General features: G+C 42.7%; 1 protein-coding gene across 4 annotated transcripts in view; it reads right to left on the bottom strand.

Moving 5' to 3' along the window:
- RAP1A (RAP1A, member of RAS oncogene family) overlaps positions 1–9,951 on the bottom strand; it is a 95,984-nt gene extending 86,033 nt beyond the window's left edge. The window contains exon 1 of one of the 4 annotated variants that reach the window (XM_035124223.2): positions 9,884–9,951. The gene's annotated coding sequence lies outside the window, so the exon portion shown is untranslated. Of the gene's footprint in view, positions 1–8,392; positions 9,452–9,874 lie in introns of those variants that run through there. The other 3 variants (XM_035124228.2, XM_035124225.2, XM_035124224.2) reach the window with 3 other exon arrangements.
- Between the last annotated feature and the right edge of the window lie 6,242 nt (positions 9,952–16,193).

The following is a 16,193-nucleotide window of genomic DNA, read 5'->3' as shown; positions in this document are numbered from 1 at the left end:
AAAACAACACACCACATACAGTGAATGAGGTGAAAGCAGCTTAGAATACATACATGCTTGTCAGCTTTATTTTAACTGCTTAGCATTTATTGATTAATTTATATCCTGCTCTGCCACTGCAAGTAGTCAGGGAAGCATACAACCCAGGCAGAAAAGGGAAGCATGAGGTTCCTGTTGTACATAACTAGCACCACAAGCCCCATCTAATAAGGTTCCTACTGATAACTGAGCATTCAACAGACGCTGCCTGTTCCCTTATTACATTTTGCTATGTCATCAAAAGGCTAAAAAGTTACTTTCATTTCTTGAATAAAGTTCTCAAGAAGCAAAAAGTACAGTGGGTACAATTCTACATGATAAGCAAACATTTCACTTAGCCAGGGAAGGTTCACAATGCACTGTGGCATCACAAAGTGCTCCTGCTCAGTGTACAATCCCATTTCCGCCCCGGCATGGTTTTTCATCCCCCTTCAAAAACAGTCAAGTCAGAGTTATGTGTCCACCCAATCTGCCAACCCATTGCTGTGGGGGGCGGGTTCCACTCTCATCTCTGAACTTCGAAATAGAGGCAATTATTTGAGGGAGATATTTCACACACCTAGAGATTCTAGACATTTGGAATGCCCCCTATCGCTTTCTAGCCAAGAAGAATTGTATGGTCACATATGCAAGTTCTTCAACCATTCAGATTGTATTTTTAATCAGTATTCCTGCAGCCCAGGGGGCTGGAGTAGATCATGGGCCGGCAACCTAAGGCCCATGGGCCACAAGCGGCCCACAGGGGTCATTTAACCAGCCCATGATCCACCCCCCCAACCAAGCCGCCCACGCAGTGAGTCCCTGTGCACTGCACTAAACCGGCGCAGTGCAGCGACTCACTTCCACGGCACCGGAAATTGCAGGCATACACGCGATCCGGCCCACAGAGGGATCTCCTCTGGAGTAAACCTTGCCAACCCCTGGACTAGATAGTCCATTGGGCTACCAATTCTGTGATTCTATGGTTTTCCCCTCTTTTAAAACTTTTTACTGTATCATCATCATCATTATTATTATTGCATCTATATCCTGCCCCTGCACAGTGGACCATGCAAACGAAAAGAGAAATGTTCAAAATTAAGCTTCACAGGTAGAGGGGATTATAACAAGCCATGCTTAGATTTGAAATGTTGTTTCCCATCTACACTTAAGTCAATGCTTGGAGAAAATAAGTTACCGTACTAGCTATGCTCCTTGAAAACAACACATTTCATTTGACCTTTGAGGATTCTCTGTTGCAGTCTGCTTAGACATTTATTAGGAAAAGCAAGATCAAATCAATTCAGAACATATTCAACTGGGGTCTGAGAGCTTAGATTAAAACCCTTTAATCTCATAGCAGAGAATACTCTATGAAGTAGAATCAAGACAACATGATTTATACCATAACCAGGTTTTATCCTTGGAGCCTTATATTGTAAGAACAAATAATACTTTCTGAACTAGTAAAAATGACAGCTTCAACATAGCAGTCATAGAACAGCACATTTTGCAGCTGGTTGCAATGTTCACAAGAGTGCACAATGTTTCATAGAACGCATAAGCATCCAGAACCAAGCCCAGAAATAAAAAAATTCTTAAAGGACATCCGGGGGGGGAGGGGCAGAGAGAGAGAGAGAGGACAGAATAATGTTTTCCTATATAATACTTTATTTTAAAAACATTAATCATGCTGCAATTTTCAAGGTCACTTATGGAGAGAGAAGTACATTGGGGGCAAAAACAGAGGGGGGGATAGGACTACAAAAGATTGAAATGATCAGTGCAGGGCAGGCTTTGCCCCACTCATCTGTCATGGCCACAAAGGTCCCCCACCCCTGGTCTGAGTTGGGGGGGACGTGGAGTGTTTGGCAATATCTGGGGGTTCGGGGGAGTCTGGTGAGTTACGGGTGATAGATGTGGCTGGCAAGCAGGGGGATAGCTCCCAGCAACTATTTAAAAGTACCTGCATTCATAGGGTTCCAATATGTAATACAGAAATCAGGATTAAATTAATTCCATTCTCTCCAGCTAATTGAACTTAATACAGTGGTACCTCGGGTTAAGAACTTAATTCATTCCGGAGGTCTGTTCGTACCTGAAACTGTTCTTAACCTGAGGTACCACTTTAGGTAATGGGGCCTCCCGCTGCCGCTGCACGATTTCTGTTCCCATCCTGAAGCAAAGTTCTTAACTCGGGGTACTATTTCTGAGTTAGCGGAGTCTGTAACCTGAAGCGTCTGTAACCCGAAGCATCTGTAATCCGAGGTACCACAGTATAAATGGGAACAAACTCTTGTCTTGTTGCTTACACAGAAGTTTATGGGTTCTCTAGAAAAGCACAGAAAACTAAAAAATAGGAGTTTCCAGATGAGCCCTTTATCCAGCATTAATGATGTGAAGACTATCCACGGAAGTCTTCCCCACCTTGGTGCCCTCCAGATGATCTCGGGGCTCCCATATGCCCCAGCCAGCCTGATCAATGAGCAAGGATGATGGGAGCTGTAGTTCAACAACATCTTGAAGTCACCAAGTTGGGGGAAACTGCTCCAAGGTTCCAACTGACAACGGAGGCTATCATAGGGCATGACAACTGGTCCTGATGTAATGCAAAGGTGGTCACCTATAGGAATGTACATGCTTACAGAGCATTTCATGGGTTCCCCCCCCCTTTTTCTTAAATTACCAAAATATGTAACATTAAAGTTGAAGCCAAACAACAAGCCATCTTTAGAGCAACTTGCCTATGTGCCAATTGTTTTGGGATGGAAAGTGAACACATCACGAATGCGGCAACTTGACAGTCTTCATTTCAACTCAAATGCATATACTATGCCAGCAGACCTAACAGCTGAATAATAAGGTTTCCTTCAGCCATAAATAAAGATACTTGGTAGTTTCCTGTGTCTGACAAACACAATAATCTTCCCCTCCCAGCTGGATTTCAGAGTTTATTAACGTGCTGCCACTGTACCAGGCACATGAAGGAAACAGAGACACATGCCAGCAGAGGCACAATGTCCTTTGATGACATCCTGACTAGGCTACAAAAAGGATCACAACCTCACCCACACTTTAGGTTCTACCTAAAACTAAAACTAAAAAAACATCAGGCAGGTTTTAAGTTAAGGGGCTGAGAAAGAGATCAAAGTAGTGTCAAACATGGAAGGATGTATTGACTGAAATGGAGAGAGTCACATGCATTTGTTTCTCTGGTGCAATCATTGAACGTGCTATCTTGCTTCTTCCTCTTTGCCCAAAGCCCTTTATTTCCCTTAATCTTTGCCTATTCTTCCATTGGCTTCTTGGCTATGTCTCGATCCTGATTGATTTCGCTCTCCTCACGCCACCCCATGGTTGGCCTCCAAAGCTATGCTAAGCCAGGGCTTACAAGGAGGCATGTGATGCAAGCCCTAGTAGTTCCATTCTCAAAATCCAGAGTGCAAACACTCCCAACTTACTGCGCGCGCACTGTGATTCCAGTGCTGGATTTTTAATCTGTGTCCGCACAAAGGGATCTCTACTGCATATGTATCCTGCACTTTGTTATAAGACATTAGTTTGGTGTGCTGTTTCTCAAACCAGCTTCACACAAACTGGCATCCTTAAGTTGCTCCTAACTAGTTTCTAGTCAAGGTATGTGTGAACACCTCTGCATGGGGGTAAAGGAATCACAGAAACAAACTGAAGCCATGCTGATGTGAACAGTGTGTGAGGAGGGAGAGACCTGTTAAACAAACAAACACACAAACACACACAACCCCACTTCAGTGCACAATAAGACAGTAAAGGGAACACACCCTAAGACGGAACCAAGAATAATCACTTGCTGCTAAGTTTTCTGTCCTTACAGAGGGGAGAAAGAAGGGCTACTTTGAGGAAGTCAAGCATGCTTAAAATGATATATATATATATCATGTTTGTCTATCAGCCATTCTAGTCAGATGTCATGGACATTTTGGCCCTAATTTATTCATAACATAACTGATTGTGTAACCAATGTGCACTTTAGAACTTTATGCTCCATTGCACACTTTTTCACTAAATGGAACATAAGATAGATTGTATTTGCAATCCTACCCAATTACTGTAAAAAGCTGATTAAAGTGTGTTTTTCTCATGAGAATGTTATGCAAGAAGACTTTCCCCTCCCCTGCTGAAAGGCGCCACCATACAGGAAAGGAACTCACCTCAGTTATTAATGCTAGGATTAGACTGCATTGCCACATTTCTGATACTTCAGCAGTAAACACAAATAGCGCTCAGTTGCTAAGGTATAGCCAGAAAAAAAGGAATATTCCTGTATGCAATTTCGTATTATGTTCCATTTCCAAACAAGGAAGCTGGTCAGATTCAGTCCTGGTTTATTTTGCAATCCATGGGGATTTCTAAAATCCAGGAGCTTTGGCTGCGTATGTACATCTGGTAATTTTAGAAGGAGTCAACTACTGGAAACTACAAGGCTCACCAGAACTGTGCTTTATTTCCTTCCTATCACTTATTTAATAGAAAGCAAACATTTTACTTGACTTACTCCCAACAAATGCCCTAACCGGTACCCTATGAACCCCCAAGAGCCTGCAATTCAAATGTTACATGAGTATGTGAATGAACAGATTGAAAACCATTATACATTTCCCCAAATTCCCAATGGTTACTTATTCTATGAGGATTTAGGTATTTGGCCTTTCAGAGGAATCCTAAGACCTCTGAATTCAGAGCAAAGTCAATAGTCACAAGAGATAACCTGGTATTGAAAGAAGATTAAAGAGCAACTTCACTCTCTTCTTCCTGACTGAATCAAGTTGGCTATCACAATCACACTCTAAAAAGATAACCAGTTCTAATCCTTAGGAAGGGCAGATACAATGGCTGCAGATTCACTGGCGTTGGGCTACAGTGCTGTTTCCTGAAGCAGTGTACACACGGTGGGTGGCAAGACCTGTATATGTAAATGGCAGCAGACACATGTTGGGGAGCCCTAGGGCCAATCAGCTTCCCCAGGAACACATGCATACATATATAAAGACACAGGTTATACTGTATATTTATATATATTCACACTTTTAAATAACTGTGTCAAACACCAGGGTACACACAACAATCACATGGAGCCACCCAGAGTGCAGCTGAGTAGCAAATTCACAAGAGCAAAAAAATCAAAGAATACTGTGATATTATATATCCATGGTCTTCTAAGGAGGGTTGCTAATGGTTATTTGTTTTATGAGAGTGTATGCCATGACAAAACAGTGCAGTTACATATGCAAGCCCCCTATTTCAGAGCAACACAGCTCTACGACATTCTAAAGAATTTACACCAGAATTCTAAAATATTCCTCGTTTTTTTACATTCTGATCTGGAATTCTGCTACATGCTTAAGCATCTTTCTCACTAAAATGAAAGGGACTAGTGTACCATGATCTCTTTAAGTTTTACATGCAACAAAATGTTATGTTATACAAGGTAGGTGCTCCACCATTTTGCTGCATATCTTCACAGTGTTTCCTTACATGATCACTCTCACACACTTGAAGCTCACACTTCACTGTGGGCATTCTGCTGCAAGTAAACATTTATAAGGCTGGTAAAGAAAGCCACAAGTTGAGGCCCAATTGCAGCTCAACCACAGCTTCTACAGTGCAAAACCAATCAAGTCGTTTTAGAAATAAGCAATTCTGTACCAGCACACATTTGTAAAGGCTCAGTTAAACAAAGATTTGGTTGTTGTTGTTTGTGCACTATAGCTGCCAAGCTCAATTCTACTTTATGCCAACAATGCCCTCCTGAGTGTGGGAGGGGGCATGAAATCTATAGCATTTGGCACATCGGAGCACACACTCGCTCTGTGTGTGGCTTCAACTGTGAACTGTTCTGATGGTCTTTATGCAACTGCTTCAAAGAAAAGTATTAGCACACAAAACTCACAATGCTCTGCACTAAAACTCAGCTCCAACAGTTACTGCTGAAACTGAGGTTGTAAAGGACACTTACAATGGAGTAAGTTCAACTGAGCCATGTGGAACTTACTTTTGAGTCAGTATGCACAGGAGCATGATTTTACTGTAATCTTGCGCACATTTACTTGGGAATAAGGGGGGGGGTTCCAAGAGCTTCAAGAAACATTAGCACTGCATGGTGTTTCTTGCAGCAGACCCAGGAAGTTGTATTAACATGGATACACACATAATGGGCAGAGCTGCCCTTCGTCCTAATGGCAACAGGGCTTAGTTCCATGATAGGCATGCTTAGATTTGACAAGTTAAAGGTCCAATCAAACTTACTCAAACTCTAGCCAAAACTTACAATTATTTTGCCCCTACTTTGAGCCCTGCATTTAATTGCCCTTCAAATACTACAAGGACCTAATATTGTTTCCTTGATGGTATCGATCAAGGTTAAAGAGACTGGGGAAGAGGTGAGGAGAGCCAAACCTTTATAAAATACAATATAGATATTAAAAGAGAAGAACTCATAATCTATCCTGAATGTTTAAGTCTTGTGGCCTTTTGAAACAATAGCAGTTTCTCTGAAGTGTTGTTTTGATGAAAATACTGTGCATGAAAATATACAGTATTTATTTATAGAAACAGAAGAACACAGGACTTCCTGTTTTTAGCTCAGCTCCACCTTAAAAGCTATACTTTTTCTCCTGCCGATTTATTCTGAAATTAAATGCACTTCTTTGCAATTGCCAAATAAAAACAGTTGCATTTTATTCATTCGCTGTTGTGGAGAGAGAGAGAGAGAGAGAGAGAGAGAGAGAGAGAGAGAGAGAGAGAGAGAGAGAGAGGAACACTCAACTTTTCCACTGTAATAGGATGCAAAGAATGGCCTTGTCAAAATCACTATAACAGGATCATAACAATGTCAGAAAAATCATAATAGGATAGTCTCCAAAATCCGTTCCTGCAAAGATTAAAAACTTATTTAACAAAGATTTAAAACAATCCACTCAGCACATTTCTTGCACAAATACCATTAAAATAAGTATAACTGCACAAGAAATATGTGTTTTCATACTACCATCATTCATTTTGATGGCATCTGCACTGGAGAGGCTCTCAGAGGCGTATAACTTAGATGTTTCATGTCCTTAAAAAATAGGTTGTAACAGCTGAGATCAAACACATTCTGGAGAATTATATTTAAAATGCTCCTATGCTTGCATAGAGGAGTTACAATCTATATGATAATCTATAAGAAGTACCAATCAGGCCAGTCCATCCATCCCCCCCCCCCCCCGCATTCTGAGAAATAGAAGACTGGCACCAAAAGGAGACAACATGACCACTCTTACTTCCTCACGCCCCACCCGTGACATTTTGCAAATAGTAACAATATCTCCCAAAAGGAAACACAATATACTCTTTCAAAATAGGAAGTACTACAGACAGGCAACTGCATTAATGACAGGAGTGACTCATCCCCCCCCACCCCACCCCCAAAAGAAACCTTGCTCACTGGTGTTGTGGGGGGGGGGGACAGCACAAGACCAGTTTCTTGCAACACTGCCAAGTTTGATATTTCAGTAGTACTGCCAACTACAGAAGCCACTGGCAACTCAAAAACTTTAATACACGTGTCAGAGCAGCCTGCAAAGTTGCCCCAAGCTCCCCACTAATCTTTCCCTTTCAATTGTCAGTGCTATGAAGGGAGAAAAAGAGGGAAAACACACACACTTAATTTAGTCAGCTTTCGGAAACAACAAAATACACACTGTCCTCACAATGGTTCTACTCCACACCTGGATACTAAGGTGAGATGCCGTTCCAGGGACTGCATCTACAATACTGACTGTGGTGCCATGACTAAACTGGGCAAATAACGTCACTTTAGGAAGCACTGTGGAAAGAATCACTGTTATTCAGCAGCCCAAGTTCTTGGAAAACTGAAATTCATATTCCAAATGATTTCTAATGACCCCACTTACTACTCTCACTATGCAGGAGGAGGTCAGGAATGCTCTGGTGATACCTTTTGGATGGTGCCAGTGGCAACAACACGAGGCATCGCAAGTCCCTCCCTGTGCCATTTTGAATCACCCATCCATCAAAAAGACTTTCCTGCCAATGCACTTTTTAATTTCCGAGGCTATGCTTTGCACCTTGCAGTGTTCCCAGCACAAAGTTGAAACCAAGTTTTATTTTAAAAATTAAAAGGGGTGTGTGTGTGTGGGAGGGAGGGAGGGAGGGAGGGAGGGAACACCTACTGCTAGAGAAAAAGAGGCATGGCACTTTAAAAAAAAAAAAAAGAAGAAGAACACTAATTTGGAAGCAGCCAAAAGCATGCCATAAAGTCAAGGGATGTATTTTGACCCAAACTGGAACCCTCAGCAAAGAACACAATTACACAGCAGAAGACAAGACCTACCTCCTCAGGAGCTCAGCAGCAGAGTGACAGCAACAGGATGAACCCTGCAAGCAGTACAGAGAAGCCAAGCTGCCGGGGATCTTCCCGCCAACCACAACAACCCAAAACAGAGAAGTACAGGGTCTCTGGCACCGTTTCTTTTCCTGATATCCTGTTGCATGGGAAACTGTGGGGAAATCCTGTATTTTACTTCCCTATTACTGGCGCAAGCAAGAAACTTAAGTCCAAGTGGAGTGTGGTGGGGAGGAGGTGCAACACTGGCCACAAGTTAACAATGTGCCATTCTAGGCGTTGCCTGCCAATGATTTGCCTTTCCCCAACGCAGATGGGTCACGACCCCAAAGTGCACCAAAGCAACCTTGTGGGAGGGTCGCCAAGATGTTAGGTTTTGGAGACACAAGTTAAGAAGCATGTTCCGCTTTATTAAACTGGGGGTGGAAGTGAAGAGCAGATCCCAGAGTTCAGATCCTATTGGCTAAACTCCCTTATATCGCCTCTCCTCTCCCCCAGAAAATGTTGCTATACACCACAAGAGGTGTCCAGGCAAAGACATCAAAATAGTAACCAGAAGGCGTAAGGAACATTTGCCTGCCTGGCAGCCACTCCCAACAGAGATGCCTTAGAAGGAAGAAAGGATTCTAGTTTATGTACACCCTACAAAGAAAAATCCCAACATTCAACTAGCCCTGGTAGAGGAAGGAAGGCCCCCCTCCCATCACATAAATGCATCCACATTAACCATAATAGGAGCTCCTAGCACAACACACCCCTTTCTTGATGGAGCAGCCTGAGTTCTCCTGCTTCCAGGATGCAATTGGGACACCCTCCCCCGCCTAAATAGCAGCTATCCTTCATTATCTGACGGGAAGAGCAACCCAATCATACAAAGGGGGGGGATTCCTCCAGTGGCAAGTCTTTAAAAACTGCGCAGGGGAGGGGGTGTCAAAGAAAAAACGTGTCTCTGTACTGTCAAAATCGCACAATACCCACCAACACCAACATGCAATCTGGGGTCCTGACTCCTGTCACCCTTTGGTTCACATCACCCATGGGTGGGTCAGGACCCCCCCCCACTCTGGAATCCACCCCCCCCCCTCGCCCCGCCAAGCACACACACGTACCCTGCCTGTCTGCACTCCGGCCAGGCACTACACTGGCCGGGCTCCAGCCTGGCTGTCAAGGCTCCTCTCCTTTTCCTGGCCGGGTGCAAGACCTCTCCACCCGCTTCCCAACCTTCCTGGGGGGGTGAAGCGGGGAGACGCTTCGGCTGCTTTCCTTACCCCGTAGGGAGCACACCCTGACCCCTCCCTGCCGGGCCCTGAGCCAAGGGGAAGCAGCAGGGCCCCTCGGCCTGGCGGCGGGAGGGAGGGAGGCAAGCCGGCCCCGCACTGGGCCGGGAGGGGAGGGAGGGAGCGGGAGACCGAGCGAGCCGCCGCCTCTGCGGCCGCAACAGCAGCGCCCCAGCTGCCCCTTCCTGCGCACCTTACTCACCCCGTCGCCGCTGCCTGCCGGGGCGAGCCAAGCCGGCCGGCCGCTCGCTCGCTCGCTTCCGTCCTTCTTTGCTTCCTTCCTCCGGCTCTCCGCTCGCTGCCTGCCTGCCTTGCTGGGCTTGAGGCGCGGCAGCTCCAGTGCGCGGCGGCGGCGGCGGCAGCTCATCCGCTCCGCCCCCCTTCCCTCCCTTCGCTTCCCTCCTCGGGCTCGGGGAGGAGCAGCCGCGCCGGCGGAGGAGGAGCGAAAGCGGCGGAGGGGCGGAGCAGCGCGCTCGGCCCGGGAAGGAGGGGTCAAAGCGCCCGCGCGAACGTTGCGCCACTTTCGTTTTGGAGCAGAGGCGACGAGCTCGAGTTAATGTAGTCTCCCAAGTCTAGAGCAGATATAGATCAGTGCCGGATTTTCGAGCTAAACAAGCTATAGCTTAGGGCCCCACTCTCTTGGCCGCCCAAAAAAATTCAAGGGAAAAAAAACCCTGGCTGTACATTTCCAAAATATAAGATAAAAAACAAATAAAACTTGCATGCAGCAACAGTGTTTTGTGTTGTGTAACTACCGTAATGGGCCCCCAATCATTTTAAGTTAATAATTATTTCACTATTAATATACTTTTTAATTACAGGTAGGTAGCCATGTTGGTCTGGCGTAGTCAAAACAAAATATTTTAAAAAAATTTCTTCCAGTTATCTGAAGAAGTGTGCATGCACACGAAAGCTCATACCAATGACAAACTTAGTTGGTCTCTAAAGTGCTACTGGAAGAAAAGAAATTTATTTTGTTTCTTTTTAATTGTATTTCAGTTCAACAATTACTTTGATAAAATACATACTGGTATTTTGTTATGTGCAAATGGATTTAGATACCTATTAGGTCCATAAATTACCACATAGCATATATTCAACACAAAAAACAGCAACAATTTGTTGTTGACAAAGGACAGCTGGACATATAAAGGGTCCCATTACCTTCAGTAGCTGAGGGCCTCATCAAACCTAAATCCGACCCTGATAGAGGTATAGATATATTTATAGAGATATAGTACACGCACATGCCCTTGTGAAGGGGGGGGGGTTGCTAGTTTTAAATGCTTCATACCAGTAAGTAATAAATTGTTGAAGATAGAAAATTAGCAGAGCAGGAAGAGGGCTAGGTTAGGAGGGTGGGAAAATATTCCTGTGTGCTTAAAGAGTTTAAAAAGAAGACAGCATTCAAGAAAGGGGTGATGTGGTCACCGTATAGATGTTGCTTCTGTACTATTTATTTATTTCTGACTACTGTACATTTTATTAGGATTTATAAAGAGAAATGCAAAGTTTATCAAATATATTTTTTGTCCAAAACTATAAAAAAGATCAAAATACAATAAAAACATAGGGGAAAAGAGAGAAAAAGAAAAGCAGGAAAAATAGAGAGAGGAAAAAGATTAAGAAGAAGAAATTGGCAAGAGAGAGAGAGAGAGAAAGTATTCTGTACTGTACTATTTACACAATCATTTAGGGTTTGCCCAACCTGTAACAAGCCAAACATTCACTGTCTTCTATGTTACAAGGGGGCAGAAGTCACAACGCACAATACCAAGCCTTGGGTTCAGCCTGATGTGAAGCCAAAATAGGCCTCTCTCACACCATGTGCAGGACTGAGCAAAGATCAACTGCTTGTGAGCATCACAGCTGACTGGGAACCAGAGCTGAAAGGCTTGTGTGAAACTGAATGAGCCTACCTCTCCCCAAGCTGGAGTCAGCGATTCCTGACCTCTTTTCCCCACTGTGAGTTTGTGAGACAGTGCACATGCTATACCTTTTAAAGCACATCTGAAGCACATTCTTTCCCTCAAAGAATTCTGGGCACTGTAGTTTACCCCTTGCAGAGTTACATTTTCCAGCACCCCTTAGGAAACTACAATGCCCAGAAATTGAATTCTTTGAGGGAAAGAATTTGCTTTAAAGGTACAGTGTTTCTGCAAGCCTTGGTGTGATGTTTGTCACATGGTTTGTCCTTGCAGGATTTGTTTTTCTTTAACCAATAGCCTGCAGGGGTGAGGAGAACCAGATTGGGGCTGGCAGAATAGGGTGGGAACATTAACCCTTTCCCCAGCCTTAGAAGAAAGTATCCTATTGATGCCAATGGGATCTCTTCTCTAATTGCAAATAGACTCTATGCTGGGAGGTATGAGATTATTCTGATTGTGACCATTGACCCCCCCCTTCCCCCCCACCATGATCTGGCTCACCCCACCCATGTGTGCCAGCAATTTGTTTAAAAAAGATTTACGTCTGCTTTGGTCCTCTAGAACAGGGCAGGCTTCAGTGAAATGTTGAGCTTTGTTTTAAACTGAGGGCTGTTTGATTATTATTTTTTGTCACTTAAACATTTCTTCCATGACTTGCAATACAGGTATTATTAAGCATGTTCTTATTGCTAAGGATTCCAGCTACCAAAACTGTCAAAGTCAGTTCCACAACACATAACAGGCAGCCTTCCAAACTGCATCCTGCATTTGAACTGCAGGCTTACATAATAATTGCAACGGACAGATAAATGTGGTCAGGCCAATTTGCATGGAGAAATATAACCTGTGATTATTAACCATGAGACTTGTGTTTCTTATTGGAAATGTTTGACATATGCATTATTCAGACAACTTTTTTTGATGCAGACAGTATCTGTCAATGCACACTTATTTATTTTTAATAAATAAATAATTTTTTGTTGACACAAGAAGTACTTTTAGTATACACACATTTGAAAGTTGTGTGAAATATACGTTTAGTATAAAGTTTCACATAAAAGGGCCTGATCATTACACAGCCAGAGATCATCTTGGCTGTGAGTCCTGGAAGACCTGCTTTGCAGATCTTTTTCTACCTGGCTTGGGAGGGTGGGGCCCTGACTGACTCCAGCTACAAAAGCTGAGGCTGCTGAACAGAATCTTGGGCTGGGATCTTCTTTAGGGGGTTTTGCTGGGGCGGGTGCAGTTGTTGATGTAATTTTGTTGTATCTTCATTTTGGATCTCATGATTTATGTAGGAAACGTTCAGTTTGGTTGTGCACTTTTTGATGTTTTGTTATTTTTTTTATAACATTCTTTATGTTCGCGGTTATGTAAGTTTTTATGTTGTAAGCTGCTAGAGCATGGTTTTAACTTTGGAAAGGCAGCATACAAATAAAACAATTGATTGATTGATTGATTGATTGACAGATTGATCATCATCAAATTAGATTTTTTTTAAAAAAAAAAACTCTGCTACTTATGCAGAGCAGTTTTCATGCATGTTTAATTGCAGCCAGATAAGGGTGAATTTCAACAGAAAACTGGTTCTATAGAGTGCTGAACCAAAAGAGGAGCATGTTCTAGACTGGGGGCCCTTAACCACTTCCTCTCCAAAATGAAAACCAGGTTAAGCACAATTATTTAAGCATGTGACACAGGTCATTAATTGTTTATTCCTTAAGTTTATGACATTCAATGAAAGTTACTCCATGTGTGCTTAGAATGGTAGCTTTAGTGCTAACAATGTTTTAGCCCTCAATAAACAAAAGGAAGGCTGTTGTAATAAAATTAAAAAGTGAGTCCTGTGTCTTTGAGAGGAAATCAGGGTTGACGTTTTGCTGGCCTTGGTGTAGGACATGGTTTGCATACTTCTCGACCCACTGCATTCCACATATAGAAACTGACTGGGCTGACAAATGAATCCTGCTTCAGTAATGGCACCAATATAGTGTCTATCTATACCAGGCAAAGGCAACCTTGGCTCAGATGTTTTGGAACTACAACTCACATGATCTTTAGCTAACAGGGCCAGTGGTCAGGGATCATGGGAGTTGTAGTTCCAAAACATCTGGAGAGCCAAGGTTGCCTATGCATGATCTATATCAGGCATCCCCAAACTTCGGCCCTCCAGATGTTTTGGACTACAATTCCCATCTTCCCCGACCACTGGTCCTATTAGCTAGGGATCATGGGAGTTGTAGGCCAAAACATCTGGAGGGCCGCAGTTTGGGGATGCCTGATCTATACATTGAAACAAAGAGAAGGACATGAAAGGTAATAGGATGATGCACAATAGATGTACATCAGGCATAGCAAAATGTAGTGCTTTACATGAAATCAACAGTAAGACATGGGTCACCTAGATGCCAGCAACCTATAATACCTGTTGTTAAGCCCTTAGTGGAATTTATGCCGGCAGTAGGTAGGATTCCAAAGATGATATTCATCCTAACCAAGTATTACAACACTTCCTTAGAATTCCTCCAACTGTCTTGGTAAATCTGGATCTTTAGAAAGAGCAACATATGCTTCTCTTAGCCCTTGCCACTTCCAGACCTCACACCAAGAATTTTGTTTAGGACCACATTATACAAATGTAAACAGCACTGTGGATTAAAGTTTTTTTGGAGTAAGGATCATCAGAAGCATTTGCGATGGCTTGGATAACACAGGAACAAACCATGCCAAAGCAGAGAGCAAGCAATTAAGTAGATAACTTTTTTCTCCTTATCAGAACAGAAAAATGTGTGGTTAACTGTTCACAATGAAGAGCACAACTGGTGCAATGTACAAGGAAACCAAATTATATGCTTGCTGCTTGCTTTGTTTCTAGTGCAAGGCTGGCTTATTTCGAATTATTTCCGGATTAAACAGTTAGCCTGTCTCCTACCGTATAAAATGCAGCTTTAGTTTCTTCACAGTCTTTTTGGCCCTTGAACATCTACAGTTGGCTACGAAATCCCTTTTGGTGGACTGCGTCTTCACTTTAGAACATGCTCTTTAATGTCATTGCCGTAAGTATTCATTGTGTTGTCATGAAAAGCTTTTATTGCAAAACTCATAAAACTAGTTAAAGACATGTCCTGTGGTGGATGACAAATGGCCATAAAGTTATTCAAATGCTGCTGCAGGACTGTAAAACTTCCTTGATCATGGAAAAAGACACTGCAGTTGTTGGAAACCCTTGAATTTTATTAAAAATTAAAAAAAAGCTGAGGAAAGACATGAGAAACTATGCATCTTGCTCAATGTTTCACAGAATATAGAATAAGAGTAATCTGCGTGAATATCAAGAGAATGAAATATGCTCTGACCCTTGATGGTTTTCCCTTCCGTTTTCCCTCCTTCAGAGTTGGCTTTGGATTTGAAGGTCTGTCTTGCAAAGTGCCTCCTGGTAGGCTCTCTCCAATATCAGTGCCCCCTCAGGCAGTTTATCAGCTGGTGATGGCAGCAAGCAACAAGTAGCCCTGCGATCATTGCAAGGTAGCTGTGAGCAACCCACCATTTTAATTACTGTTGCGCTTGTTATTTATTCAAGGTATTACCCGCCCTTCACCATCAGCTCCCAGGACAGGTTACAACAATTGAAAGGTCAATTTTTTTAAAAAAAAAAATCAAATTACCCACAATGTTTCTCACATAGATCCAGTGGGGCTACCATTTTAATGGTCACCATTGGCCTGGAATGACATATCAGGAGCATTATGGGTAATTTAAATGGCAGTTGTCCCAGGGACACATATCCCAGCAGCTGCCCAAGGGTACTGGCACCCACCCCTCCCCTTCTTTCACATTTTGCTTCCAGGAAAGAGTAATAAACAATATAAGTAGAAACAGAGTTGAAGTAGTTCAGCAAAATGACTCTTCACTTCATTGTCTGTCTCCAGGAGATATAGATTTTCCCATTTTCAATGGTGATGAAAGAGGAATCCATTTAAAATCAATTTGTACATGGAATCTGCCAGTTCTGACCCAATCAAACTTTACCTGCATTACTCCAGCAAGTTGCTCATACATTATTGGTTGTTTTGTTTTTAAGTTCAATCTCACATCAAAAGAGACAAGCCCCATGTGGTACTAGATTTCTACAACTTTTTAAATAAATATTTTACACAGTTATGTATGCACTTATGTTTATCTGTTATTGTGCTGGAGTGATATGCATATAATACTATATGTGTAATAGCGCATATACTGTAACATGCTAGAATTTGTAATATATTTTAAATGGAGACCTTTAAAAAAACCACTTCTCATTGAGATCAAGAATAAGGAAAAACAAACATGCAAATGAGTTCAATGTCAAAATTATCAGAAAAATTCATCCCTAATTGCAGATTTTATGGAGCTTGTTGCATAATCAAGAAGATCACTGAATGTCACCTAATGGAATGTCCCTTTTAGTCACATCAGCAGCACCAATTGAGGCATGAATACTTTCCAGCTATGGTCTGCAGCAGGGATTTTAGTAATCATACTGATAACCCATTACTCATCACGCGTTGACAAGGCTGCAGAGCAAGTTCAAAGAGCAAGTTGTAT

Source organism: Zootoca vivipara, chromosome 7 (genome assembly GCF_963506605.1).
Source record: "Zootoca vivipara chromosome 7, rZooViv1.1, whole genome shotgun sequence".
Taxonomy (NCBI): domain Eukaryota; kingdom Metazoa; phylum Chordata; class Lepidosauria; order Squamata; family Lacertidae; genus Zootoca; species Zootoca vivipara.
This window is presented reverse-complemented; position numbering and strand designations above follow the sequence as displayed.